This window comes from Nymphaea colorata, chromosome 2 (genome assembly GCF_008831285.2).
Source record: "Nymphaea colorata isolate Beijing-Zhang1983 chromosome 2, ASM883128v2, whole genome shotgun sequence".
In the NCBI taxonomy this organism is placed as follows: Eukaryota; Viridiplantae; Streptophyta; class Magnoliopsida; order Nymphaeales; family Nymphaeaceae; genus Nymphaea; species Nymphaea colorata.
Window position 1 is genome coordinate 15406518 of NC_045139.1, and position 12723 is coordinate 15419240.

The window sequence follows — 12723 nt, forward strand, 5'->3', positions numbered from 1 at the left end:
GGCCAATGTTAGGAGAGATTCAACAATTATAGAGGCACCATAAATCCATAATGGGGTCAGCATACCATGGTCCATTTTGATCTTCACAATCTGGTGGGAGCTGTGGTATTTTTATCTTGGCGAGACACATCGCCATGTAAGGAATTTTTTTTATTGGAGAACCAAAATATAGTTTCAAATTTTTAACATGCGCTCAATATAATTTTTCAAAATTTTTATATAAGTTAAAATTAAAAAATTACATGATTTTTTTTATTAAAAAAAAAATTGAGGGGGCCAATAGCCCCTGCCACCCCCTCCCCCTACTTCTAAATAGATTCTATATGACAGCCGCTTGGCTTCAACCAAATGTTGTTAAAAACTTTATATACATAACGTCCATTATTTGAGACTTGGCTCAGCATTCGGTCCTGCATTCCTACCTTTCTAACACCTTGTTGGGATTTATATATATTAAACTAAAAACTTCTATATTTAAAGTTTTTAAAATCTGAAGGGCAACCAAGGCTCCTGTGCCCTTGGGCGTTGATATCTTCTTTTCGTAATATTTGATTTGATTGTTTAAGTTTCAGCTCTCTCGATCCGGGCCGCGCTTTGCCTCCCACCACGGGGATCCGTGGCGATGGTGGAGGACATCGACTACTGCTCGTCCCAGACCCACTGGTAGGCGGAATGCTCACTGGTGGGGTAGATTCTGGTGTCTTCAAGCATGGGTGCCACCCTATGTCTGAGAACGGGGTACGCCAAAAGCTTTCTGGTACCGCTCTTCCGTCTGCAACCTGGTTATAACCTACGCCAGGTCTTGGGTTTCCACCGGCATGCGTACATGCCAATCCTGCGCTCCCATGTTGGAGTCATGTCTGCCTCTTTGCTCTCCGACGCTGGATACATCTCTGCTTCTTTGCTGCCAGACGATGGGTTTCAATTGTATCTGATACTCTTCCTATCCTTTTGAAAGATTTTTCTTAATTTGCAGGTTTTTTCTTCTTGGTTGCATATTTTTTTTCTTAAATTCAACTAAAAATTCATTCATTTCTTGCATGATATGCTCCTGGCCTTCAGGACTCTTCCTCGGATTATGCATTATCACGATCAATAGGGAAAAACAAACCAAATCTCTGATACCAAGTTGATACAATAAGAAAGAAGGATTTCTCTTCTAAGCCACGACCAATGCCTACCTAAAGAAAAGCATAATATACTATAAAAGGTGAAAAGAAAACATAAATAACCATTATGGTTTTTTTTTATTCACTCAAAAACTGGTTATAAATGAGGCCTGAATGCCTTTGAATGGGATAAAAACGGACAGAATCAAATGAAAGAAAATAACAAATGAAAATCCTAAATATGAAAATAAATCTGGTTGCTCTGCTCCTGCGTCACATTTTCAGCTGAACAGCAAGCTGCCAATCTCATCAAGCTCCAAAAAATGATTACCCCATTTAAGTTTTAGCTAACAATGCAATGCATTGATAATTGCACATCAACATAGTTAAAATTCAAAGCTGAGGCTATGGAAGTGGAAAACGGGTTGGCATATGTTTCTGCACTCTGCAGCAACGCTCGACTCAAGGCCTGGTGGACCACAGACGAGAACCCCCACATCCGATTTCCCCCACTTTTCTGATGTAGAACTGAAAATTTCTGCCAGAAACAATGGGAATAGAAAAGAATCAGATAATAAATATGATCTCAAGAATGTCACCCACCTGGCTCGCAGACATTTGATCCTTTGAGTTCTGTTGTAGTGAATTTTAAGATCATAATTAAACATCTCCTTCTCTCACTAGATTCCTATGTGCCTGACATGAAGGGGCTGTTTGGCTTGGCAAGAAGGATACTTTGTTATCGTTCCAAGTCAAGCATGTGCATCAAAAATTGTGGCAAATTCGTGGAACCTTTGTGAAAGTATCTAATCTAATAAATCTATCATTTGTCTTGGAGCAGAAGATACATGAAATACTAACAAACTGACCAATATGAGTAGTTTACCAAAAAAACGGATTACCTTTATAGTTTGGCCTTTGGCCATAATGAGTAGATACCAAGGCAAGAAGATCATTTGATGCGTCTTCGCAGTACTCAGTGGGGCTATTTAGTCCTGCAGCATCATTGTTCTCCTTATGGACATCAAACTCCAACTCGCTGCTTTCCTGCCGACGCCAAAGCATGATAACAGGCCCTCCAAACAAGATGACGCTTGCGAGCATGCAAATGATGCATACAACTGCGTTTAACCATGAGATTGATATATTTATCTTTTCCAAGACGAATTCCGCCAGACCTTCAAGTGCTATAAACCCAAATATCGAAGAGAACATGTAGATCCCCAACCATTTCGCACTCCATGAACCAACCAAAGTTGACATGCTATTACCAGTGCTGGGAAAGTAATTCACTATCTCCCCTCCGGAATTATAATTTCCATCTTCCTGTATTAGTTTGTAGATCATGGAACTAAGCTCATCATCCCAAATGCTACTTTTAATAGTCACAATTTAAATATGAAACATACCAGTAGAATTCCTGATTCTTGTGTTACATAAGCTTGAATTTCTATATTTAAAACTTTGGGAAAGAATGCGCTTATGGATGTTGTATTCATGTCAGAAAGAAGAGAAATCTCCTTTGATCTTTTCACTGACCAAACAAGCAAAATCTTTCTGGGTAGGCAATCCTTTTCTTCCTGAGCTCTATGAATGATATCCTTCAGAACGGCAATGAAAGGCGAGATGCCTATGCCTCCAGCTACCAATACGAGATTTTCGTATCTGCGAAGGTAGAAACTGCACTTTGAGTCGTTCATAAAAGCAAGACTGATAGAAACAAATTAAACTTCTGCATGTATGTACCATCGTAATAGAACATATGTAATTATAGCCAAGAATGTGTTTTAGTTCAACTTCCAGTAATAGGTTACTGAATGATTTTAGAATATAGTCTATGCACTGATATCCAAACTCTGAAATGCCGATACTGATGAATCTCTGACACCATATTAATTGGTCGGGTAGACGATTAATTATCTCTGCGTATAGTCTTTACTGGGCAGTTACTCATCGTAAGATTCACATGATCTACAAGTGTTTTCTGAAATGTGCAGGACTGGAACATAGTTTTGAATACTGCTAACCCATTTGACTTGTTAATGCTGCAAAAGTTATTCTCAATCTGTTGCGTGTTAGGTTTAACCCGTGTTCATCGAAGCCAATTAAGCAGCCAGCTACAAGCAATTTCTACTACATTAAGTATGGTATTACCAAAATAGATAACACCAAGTTTACCTATCATACCACTTCAGCTAATGCAATTGATAGAAGACAGGGAAGCATGAAAAGTAGAAACGATGACCAGATGGATCATTCCTCAATGTTGTCTCCGTAGTTAAGAGAACTTTCCCAATACTTGATTTTTCTAGTTGGGAAAATCTTGGTGAAACATTATCAGAAATTCTAAATCTTCAAAAGATATGAAGAATAATGGAAAAATCAATGAGTGGAAAATCTTTTAAAACACAATACAGTAATGTCTCAGAATAATAATATTGAATGAATTATGTTATTTTTAATGGTTTCACTCGTTGGGCTCAAGACGAAAACAATATATTGATATGTAAACTATGCAAGAACTGTTGGGCAGCAATGCATGTAATTGATTCTACACAGCTAAACTTAGTCATTTGAGCTATTGAGAAAATAAAACACGAGATATTGCACCAATAAATTAAGCTGCTGCTATCTTAGAGTAACTAGATAGGATCATAGAGATGTGAGCTTACTGCAGATGGTACAGCGATCTACACCCATATGATCCCTCAACTGCTGCACTTATTCTGGACTTAGCATGATTCTTAGCATTCATGATTGTGTCTCTTAATTTTGTGTCCACCTCCCGGAAACTTTAATTAGAACTGTTAACTGCAACCTGCCATCTAGTGGGCTAGAACATACACTAAAAGGATGCCATTGGAACCAGGACACCTCCCTTACTTGTAGGAAAACGAAGCTGAGAGGATTGTATCTCATATCTAGAGGCAGCAAAACCAACAGAAATTAAATTAAGACAACTCTTCATAGACACATCGCATCAAGAGACTCATACCAACATGAAAAACAGAAAAATGTTGAAGCATTATGGTATTGATCAAAACAAAAGGCTACTTCTATTCCACCTTATCGACTTCACAGCAACAAATATTTTTATATATGCTTTCCTCTATTAATCCATTCCTTTATTTCTTTCATGTATATGGTGTACTTACTGCCATAATATTAAGGAACATAAACTTTACTTGTCATATTTAATATTGAGCGCCGTTTCAAAGGAAGCTATGAGTCTGTCACTTGCCTGTAATCGAGGATGAACTAGGAAAAGATCGATATCAAATATTCCCACATATGCATGTGCTTACTTTCTCATCTTCCACTTTATACAGAAATTATGTTGATAGTTCCTGTGTCTTACACTCTCACTGCAATGATAAGTCCAATGTCCCTAACATTTACACTTGTAGAACAAATGTATGTTTTTTGTTATTTTAATCATGATTAGAAGAATCTTAATCAGAAGCGATCTAGTTGGTTCATGTGTCTTACTGCAATGATAAGTCCAGTATCCCTAACATTTGCACCACTTCTAGATCAAATCTATGTTTTTTGTTGTTTTAATCATAATTAGCATCTAGTCAGGAGTGATCTAGACAGCCACATGAGAACGTTTAATTTGAAAAAATAGATCTAATAATCTCCATTAACTCATTCCTTCAATTAATATTAAACATGAAGGAGTGAATTGACATGATCAATTGCGCATGTAAACTAGTCTTGGTCCAATTTGGAAAAGAAAAACTTTGATTAGTAGAAGAGAAAGCTAAGCATATATATATGATTTTTGTCATGAAAAGGACCGTAGCATATATAATTTGTTCTACTGTTACAGAAGTTAAATTGAAGGCATGTAAAAGAGCAGTACTTTTGGGCTTTGATAAAGTCAATTCTACTGCTCCACATGGAAAGCATTTCACTGAAAGCACATCCACGGTAGCCCTTGACTGCCAGAATCTGAGAAACCGATCCATAATAAACAAAAAAACTGAACCAGCAATGATGTAGAACAGATTAATTCCAACATGTAATGCAGCGAAAATGATGAAGACTACATAGAGCTGATGGGTGTAGTAAAAGAGCTCGAAGCTCTTTCTTCTCACTCGAGAAACCGAAGTGACCCACATCAATAGCCCAGCCAAAAGGCTTATAACCCCAGGAAAATGAGAGACATCGTCAGTTTTCCACTCAATTATCTGCAAAATTTTCCATACACAATATTAGATGAACACAACGTAGTATAACTTTAACATCTCTGACACCATAAAGTGGTAGCAAATAATACATATATTAATCACAATTTAGTAATAAAAAATTTAAGCTTTTGAGATCTGATTTTAAAGGTTGTGTGCACGCTAAAATTCTTTAAAGTCGATACTGGATAAGCAGTTCATGATTGATATGTAGGGCTGGGCATAGGCTAGGGCAGGCCAGCCCAAGGCTTTACAAAGTCAGGTTAGGGCTGGCTCGAAGTTCTTGCCAGTGGCCCAAACCCGGCCCTCTTAATTATTGGGCTGGTTTCAACCTTCAACTTTATACCCGTCAGTTACTTAGTTGGATGAACCCCCATATTGAAATCCTTAATATTTCATATCTCAAAAACCTTTTATCGGCATGCTAAGAGTTTGTAACGGTGCTATTGGCAACACATGATGAGTTCCAAAGGATGCCATCAATGAATGACACATGAAATGAATGACACATGAAGAGGGTTTTCCAGGCATTTATCATGATGTGTACCCGATTCGGGTATTGAGTGCCCAAACCCTATATATATATATCCTCAATGCGCAGGCCGGTGAATGTTTTTAATCGGACCGGCCCAGGTGTTAAATGACAAGATGAAGCCCAGCCCTTATATATATGACATGGGCTTTCCTCTCTTTATTATTATCGGTTGGATCCAACCTTTTTACTTATTTATATTTTTTTGCCCTTCAATTATTTATTTATTTATTTATATATAGTTTCCATCAATCAACTTACTATATATTAAAGAGGTCTTTTTTTTTTAATCAAATAAAAATTTTTCTAACTTCGCCACAGACTTCCCGTTTTAAGTCATGGTGACAGTAAGAAACCAAAAAGAAAACCAGAAAAATCAGATGCAAACGAATGTCTGGTTTTTACTGACCTTTTCTGGCAACAAACCAAGGCGAGCCCAGGATATGATAAAAACCACGCCGTGCAAAGTGAAGAGAATCAACGTCACATGTCCGAGCCGCCTGTGATACCTTATTGCTTGCTCGAATGGAATGTCTAAAACGCGGAGAAGAAGAGAACCTCTAGCTGTGGGTATAAGAAGAAAAGCAGTGCAGTAGAATCCAACAGCTGCCAGACGGCGACCGACGTAGGATGCCATAAGATCACTGCAACGAAAGTTCAGTAACTCAAACACAGACATAATTTGCAAGACCATCATATAACTTGTAGTGCAATACAGTGACTAGAGTATTATACAAGCCGCAGAAGAAGCCATTATACGCACACAGGAAGTTTAGAGAGACTTTGAGCCTCAGATGCTCCAACGCTAAAACGACGGAAAAAAATTAATAATAATTTTCTGCCGAGGACTATGGCCCAAGCACTAAGTCCCTTCCATTTGTAGTTGGATGAGAACTGTTTTCGATCTAAGGAGTCTTTTAATTAAGCTTGTTTAGTTGACAGTCAAAGGCAAATTTATAAAAAAATGTGGCGGTTTGAATGACAGTTGAAAACCAACTTTGGCCTTGGGAACATCATTTCAGGCAGATTTGGACGATCATCCAAATTGGACTCTTCAAAATCCTGCTAGTTTTGACGTACTTATGAATTAAAAGGCCTAGAAAATCCGACTTCACATATGTTTTTTAAGGCAAAGATCCAAAGTAGATTTCAGAAACTGAGTTTTTAATCAAGTTACAGTCTTTAGAAAAGAGTTTTGTTTATGGGGTGCCATCTAAACGCCCCTTGGTTTTGACAGGAACGCTGAAAGGTTATAATTCACACAAAGCACCCATTTTTGTATTGCCATTGAAATACGAGAACCTAAGATCGTGAGGTGGCCACTTCTTATGCTAGAATCTCTCTCTAATTGGTACTTGCAAAAGCACGGCCTTGTACCCATCGGCCTACAAAACTAATGCTTTCAAGAATATTCATCCGTCGTCTTCCTGTAAGCGTGTTTCGTACTACAGTAGTAGTGGATTTTTCCTAATTCAGCAACTCCATCTAATCGGAACTAAATGCATCCAACATGGAGGATTTGTTACATGCATGGGATCCTAAGCCTGGAAATGTAAGTCTTTCAGTTTCAGGTGCCCGGAAGGAAAAATCTTACTGCCCAAGGTAGGAAGCTGGGTTCAGACGGGACAAACTTTTGTGTTTCTCCCTTCAACGAACAACAGTGCCTACCACCCTTTAAACCAGTGGTTTACTAACCTGTCAGCTCAATCAACTATGTTATGTTCATTTGCAAATGGAGACCATGGTGCAGGTTATCAGCAGGAAAGAAAAAAGAAAAGAGGGGTGTATGAAATTTACAGGCCGGCTCTTGGAGCAAGAAACGGTCCGGAGGTAATGTCTCTTATTATATATGCAGGCAGCGCCCAAAGGATATAAACGGCAAATGCAATTATCCCGATCAGTTCTGCAGCAGAAACCACACCAAGAGGCCCGTTTACGATGACCGGATGAGTCCACAAGGTCCGGGAGGATGACGTACGCTTCTTCTTTCTCCTGCAACCAATTTAATCAGTTCATGAGCTCTTCTGCAATGCCAAAAAAAGCGTGAGCTGAGAAGCACAGTTATAGACAAGATCTTGAAGGAAGCTCATAAGCGGTGAGGCCTCATGCCAATCGTACTCCGTGGGAAAAAAAGAGAGGTACGCAGCCCCCAGAAGCGCAGTAGCCAGAACGGGGGCGCTGAACAGAAGAAAAGGAATCCCTGCCAATGGAGGAAATTAAAAGAGAGCAAGATAATAAATATTGCTGAAGCTAAGTTATTCTTCTCCAGCCTCCGATCTGATGATTAAAGAATCATATTATCTCCAGGGTCCTTGCCTGATATACCATATACTGTAGTGTTGGTTATCGAAATCCATTGTGCGAGCAGTTTTCCCATGAAGTGGGTGGGGAGGAGGAAGATGAAGGCAACCCAGGTGACAAAGATGGCTGCCATAAGAAGCTTTAGCCCATAGCTCAGGAATAACTTCAGGCCTTCAGCGGACTTGAGGAGAAACCCACCTTCTGATCCGCCATCTTCAGCAAGGAGTGGTTGCCAAGCAGAGTTTTCGTCCATGGAAGCGTGGAAAAGATTAGGACCTGGATAAGCTTGGAAAGAAAGCCAGAAGCTGCTTAATTTATAACAATAATTATCTTCGTATTTTGAGATCTTAATGCAATGAAAAGTCAGCATATTTTCAGCACCTTGAACAATTTTCACCTAGTAAAAAATCTACCTCATATATATTAACCTCAAAGAGAGACTGTAATATGCATACCTCCTTAGCTGAGACAACTGAGCAAAGTTTCGCAGAACCACATCTTGAAATCACTTCACCGACTAATTATCTCAGCGGACCGGCCGTCCCACACAATCTATGGTGGTACTGAGCTATGTCGATCTTCTTACGAGCACCAAATGATGACTTCGCAGACTCAAAAACAAAAAGGAAGTAGGAAGTGCTAAAGAGCACAACAGCGATGAAACTCTCCACTAGCTTTTATATAGACATAATCTAAAAGCAGTGGTCCAATATTCTACCAACCAACTTTTATATATGCATATAAAACAATACAAACCTGCCTACCGAATGGCCAAAAATTGAAATGTTGTTGTTAAAAAGTACTGTTAATTGTTGCTCAAAACACTGTAATTGTTAAGCCTATATAACGATTGTTCATCAGTAACAGTTTTTTAACTTTTAACTACCTAGCAATTAAATGCACTGTATACTGAAACGAAATTAAATGCTTGCAGAAATTAAATGCTTGCAGGATTCTGACGACAACATATAAAAGGACCGGGTCCCAACAAACTGCAATAATAAATGGTTGTCCAAATTCCAACACCCTCCCAACTAACCTTTGTACTCTGTCAAATGGGTGGCTCCTTATTAGTTGGGTGCATTGGGGGTGGTGCCATGGCGATTTTTGCCGATTTTGAAAAAAAAAAAAACAAAGTCTTTTTTGAATTTTTGATTTTTTCGTATTTTTTCTATGCCCTGACAATGACTCTCGAGTATTATTATTATGATCACTACACCCCAATACACAATACTTTTGTGCATTGGATAATGTATATAACCAGTTTTCATTGGATGTGTTGGTCATAATTGGCAAGTTTGTACTATTCACTTTGAGGAATCTGTCTTTTTTTATTTGTTTTTTTGTTTCAAAAAAGTTTTTTTTATTAGTCATGGCATTTTTTGTCATTATTAAAATAAAGTTGATATTTCATACATAAAGGCGTCGTACATAACCAGATTCAGAGGATAGACACTTTCTAAGTCATTGCCGATTCTTTTAGACAGATACTTTGGAAAAATTGCTCGTAAAGAGGTCATTATACCATTATTTCACCAAATACCAATTTTGCTCTTTGTGAAATGACATAAGATGAGGGGGTGAAATCGATTCCTTTCATGTAACAAAGGGGCTCGGATTAGGGGTGGAGATAGGATTTTTTTTAAGGGCAGTCGGAACAATTCAACCTTTAAATTTGGGTAGGATCAAACTGAATTCAAATTCAAATATACATGAGGCAACTAAAAGTTTTTAATTTTTTCAATGTAATTTTTTTTTCAGTTAGCTGGGGCAGGGTCATGGCCTAGGTGGCCCTCCCCCTCCCTCCGCCCAGGGCTTGGATAAGCCTGCGCATAGGGCTGAGTACATGTTGGGGTGTCAAGTACTCGACCTGTAATAAGCCAAACCCGAGTTGCAAGTGGAACTGATAAGTTGATAAAAGTATTTGTTTTGGGCATGTGTTTCACAAAGCAAATAATGGTGCTCCAGGGACGTGGGTCTCCCTTGCCTTTCAATTTTTAGTTGAGTTGGTCTCCAAGGGACGTGGGTCTCCAGGGACATGGAAACTAGGAGTGAACAACGAGTCGGGTCGAGCTCGAGCTCAACACGTAACTATCGAGTCGAGTTCGTTGCTTACGTTGAGCACGAATTGAGTCGAGCTCGGGGTTTCATTATTCAAGCTAAGCTTGAGCTGGCTGAACTCGGGCTCGACTCGACTTGTGTTCACTCTGCCAGCCCCCTTGCTTCCCCCTCATGAAAAGGACAATTTGCACTACATAAAGATTTTTTATATGGCAGCTGCTTGGCTTCAACCAAATGTTGTTAGAAACGTTGTATACATAAAGTCCATTATTTGAGACTGCATCCGGTCCTGCATTCCTACCTTTCTAACACCTTGTTGTGGGGTTTTAGCGGAATGTTACAAGTGTGATTTTCTCTCTCTTCTAAAAACGGTGTATTGCAAACTGGTGTTGAGTCAAAGATTTTTTTGTCCCAAGGGTCAAATTATACTTTCAAAATTTTAATAGGGATCGAAGTAGAAATTTTTTAAATTTATATATATATTAAACTAAAATTTTTTAGATTTACATATAAATTTTTAAAATTTTTAAAATATGAGGGGAGACCAAGGCCTATGCCGGCCACCCCTTTAACATCTTTTTTTGCTTTTCTTCATAATATTTCATTCATTTGATTGTTTAGGTTTCAGCTCTCTCCCTAATATCGATAGTGGTTTTGGGTTTCCTCTGTCTATTTTAAATACCATGCATTTCTAAACCCTGTTTTGTGGGACCTTAATAAATACAATGTTATGAGACTATATATATATATATATATATATATATATAATCCCTTAATGATGATTTTAAAAAATATGTACATCAAACGACACAAAGCTTGAGTTATCCGATATTTTCAATTGAACGGCGAGATCTCGATGTATAGCTCAGGAGTGGACATGGGCGTTGAATGGCAGATGAAAGCGCAGAGGTATTACGCAAATAATGGAACCAACAACTTTTTAAGATATATGGGTAATGTTGGGGCTACACATTTTCTATCAGGTGTTAAATCTCGTTAATTTTAAGTGATAAGATGTATGGTGATTTGGATTTAAGATTGAACCACTTTTCTTCTGGTCATTTTGGATTTTAGATTGCACCACTTTTCATCTGACTTGTTTTTAACATATAGCTAGCATGGATTTAAAACTCATGCTAATGATATCTTCAATTTGTTTAAATGAAAATATATAAAATACACGTAACTTGGAATCCACGATTAAAAATAACTTGGCAGAAATGAGAGAAGAGCAGATTGAGTGATGGGTACTCCGCTTGAGTGATAGGTCATCTCTCTTACCACCATTATATTATAAAAAAGAGAAGACGACTGACATGCAGAAAACGGCGTCAGTAGACAACAACATTTAATTATGACCAGGACTGCACACGACCTCGAGTTCAACTCTACTCAGTTTAGTCAACTCGAACTCCATTTGAGTTCAAATTGAAGTTGTGAAGCTGATATTGAGTTCGAAATGGAGTTGGAGCTGACTAAACATGAGGAGAGTTGAACTTGAGGTCATGTTTTCTGCATGTCAGTAATGGTCGTCTTCTCTTTTTTATAATATAATGGTGGTAAGAGAGGATGATGATATGAAGCATGGTGAGAAAAAATAATGAGAGTAAAGGAAAGCGTTGCCGTGTGGATGAAGGCATGGGTAAAGAAAGAGAAAAACCAGAGGAAAAATGAACACCAACGGGGTGAGGAGAGAGAAAAATGGGAGAAAAAATTAAAGAGAAGCGTCGTTGAAGAGAAGAAAACTAAAAACCCAAAACAAAAACTTAAACTCCAGTTTGGTTGAGCCGAAGTTCGACTAACTCAAACTCGACTTGTTGATATACTCAAGTTTATATTTAAGCTCGAGCTCAGCTCGTATAAAAAATGGGTCGAGCTCGAGTCAAGTTTACTTGAGTGAGTTCGAATCGAATCCGAGTTGGTGCAGCCCTAACTATGACTCAATGATTATACAACAACCTTGCCTTCATCCACCGTTGTCAGATGACTTAAGAAATGAATTTTGTGACTTGGAAAAAAAAAACTTATTTATGTATTCTTTCATACAAAATGTTAGTTCCTCCCATGTTCTAAAAATTTCTTCATGGTACCAACGAAATGCACGAAATTGAAAACTTAAAAGGTTCCTGCAAAGTCAGTTTTTGTTCCATCTGTGTAAAAAGACTTTGTAAACTCAAGAAGTTTATCATTGATTTATACAGACTCCTGAAAATTATGAGACATGTATATTCAGAAAATATGCAATAACCATTGTTAGGTTTGTACCATTGACTGATCTCATCTTTGTTTCTTTGATTTGCACTCTATATGATATCCATGGTAATCAAACACAACCTTTCTGAACCAATGAATGGTAACATTCTTCATTTTTGCTTCTTTCTTTGAAGAGTACAAATTAATGATTCGATCATGAGTTGGACCTTCACATTTTCCTTTTAATTCATTTCTTAATTACGGCCATGCGAATGAGGAGATCTTTCTTTCTCATTATTTAAGCGTTTCAATTAGCCTTTGAGCTTGCATTTTGTCA

At 38.0% G+C, this 12723-nt stretch overlaps 1 pseudogene; it reads right to left on the reverse strand.

Annotated features, from left to right (window-relative positions):
- Nucleotides 1-1211: 1211 nt before the first annotated feature.
- Nucleotides 1212-8783, reverse strand: LOC116246931 (ferric reduction oxidase 7, chloroplastic-like; annotated as a pseudogene).
- Nucleotides 8784-12723: the final 3940 nt, after the last annotated feature.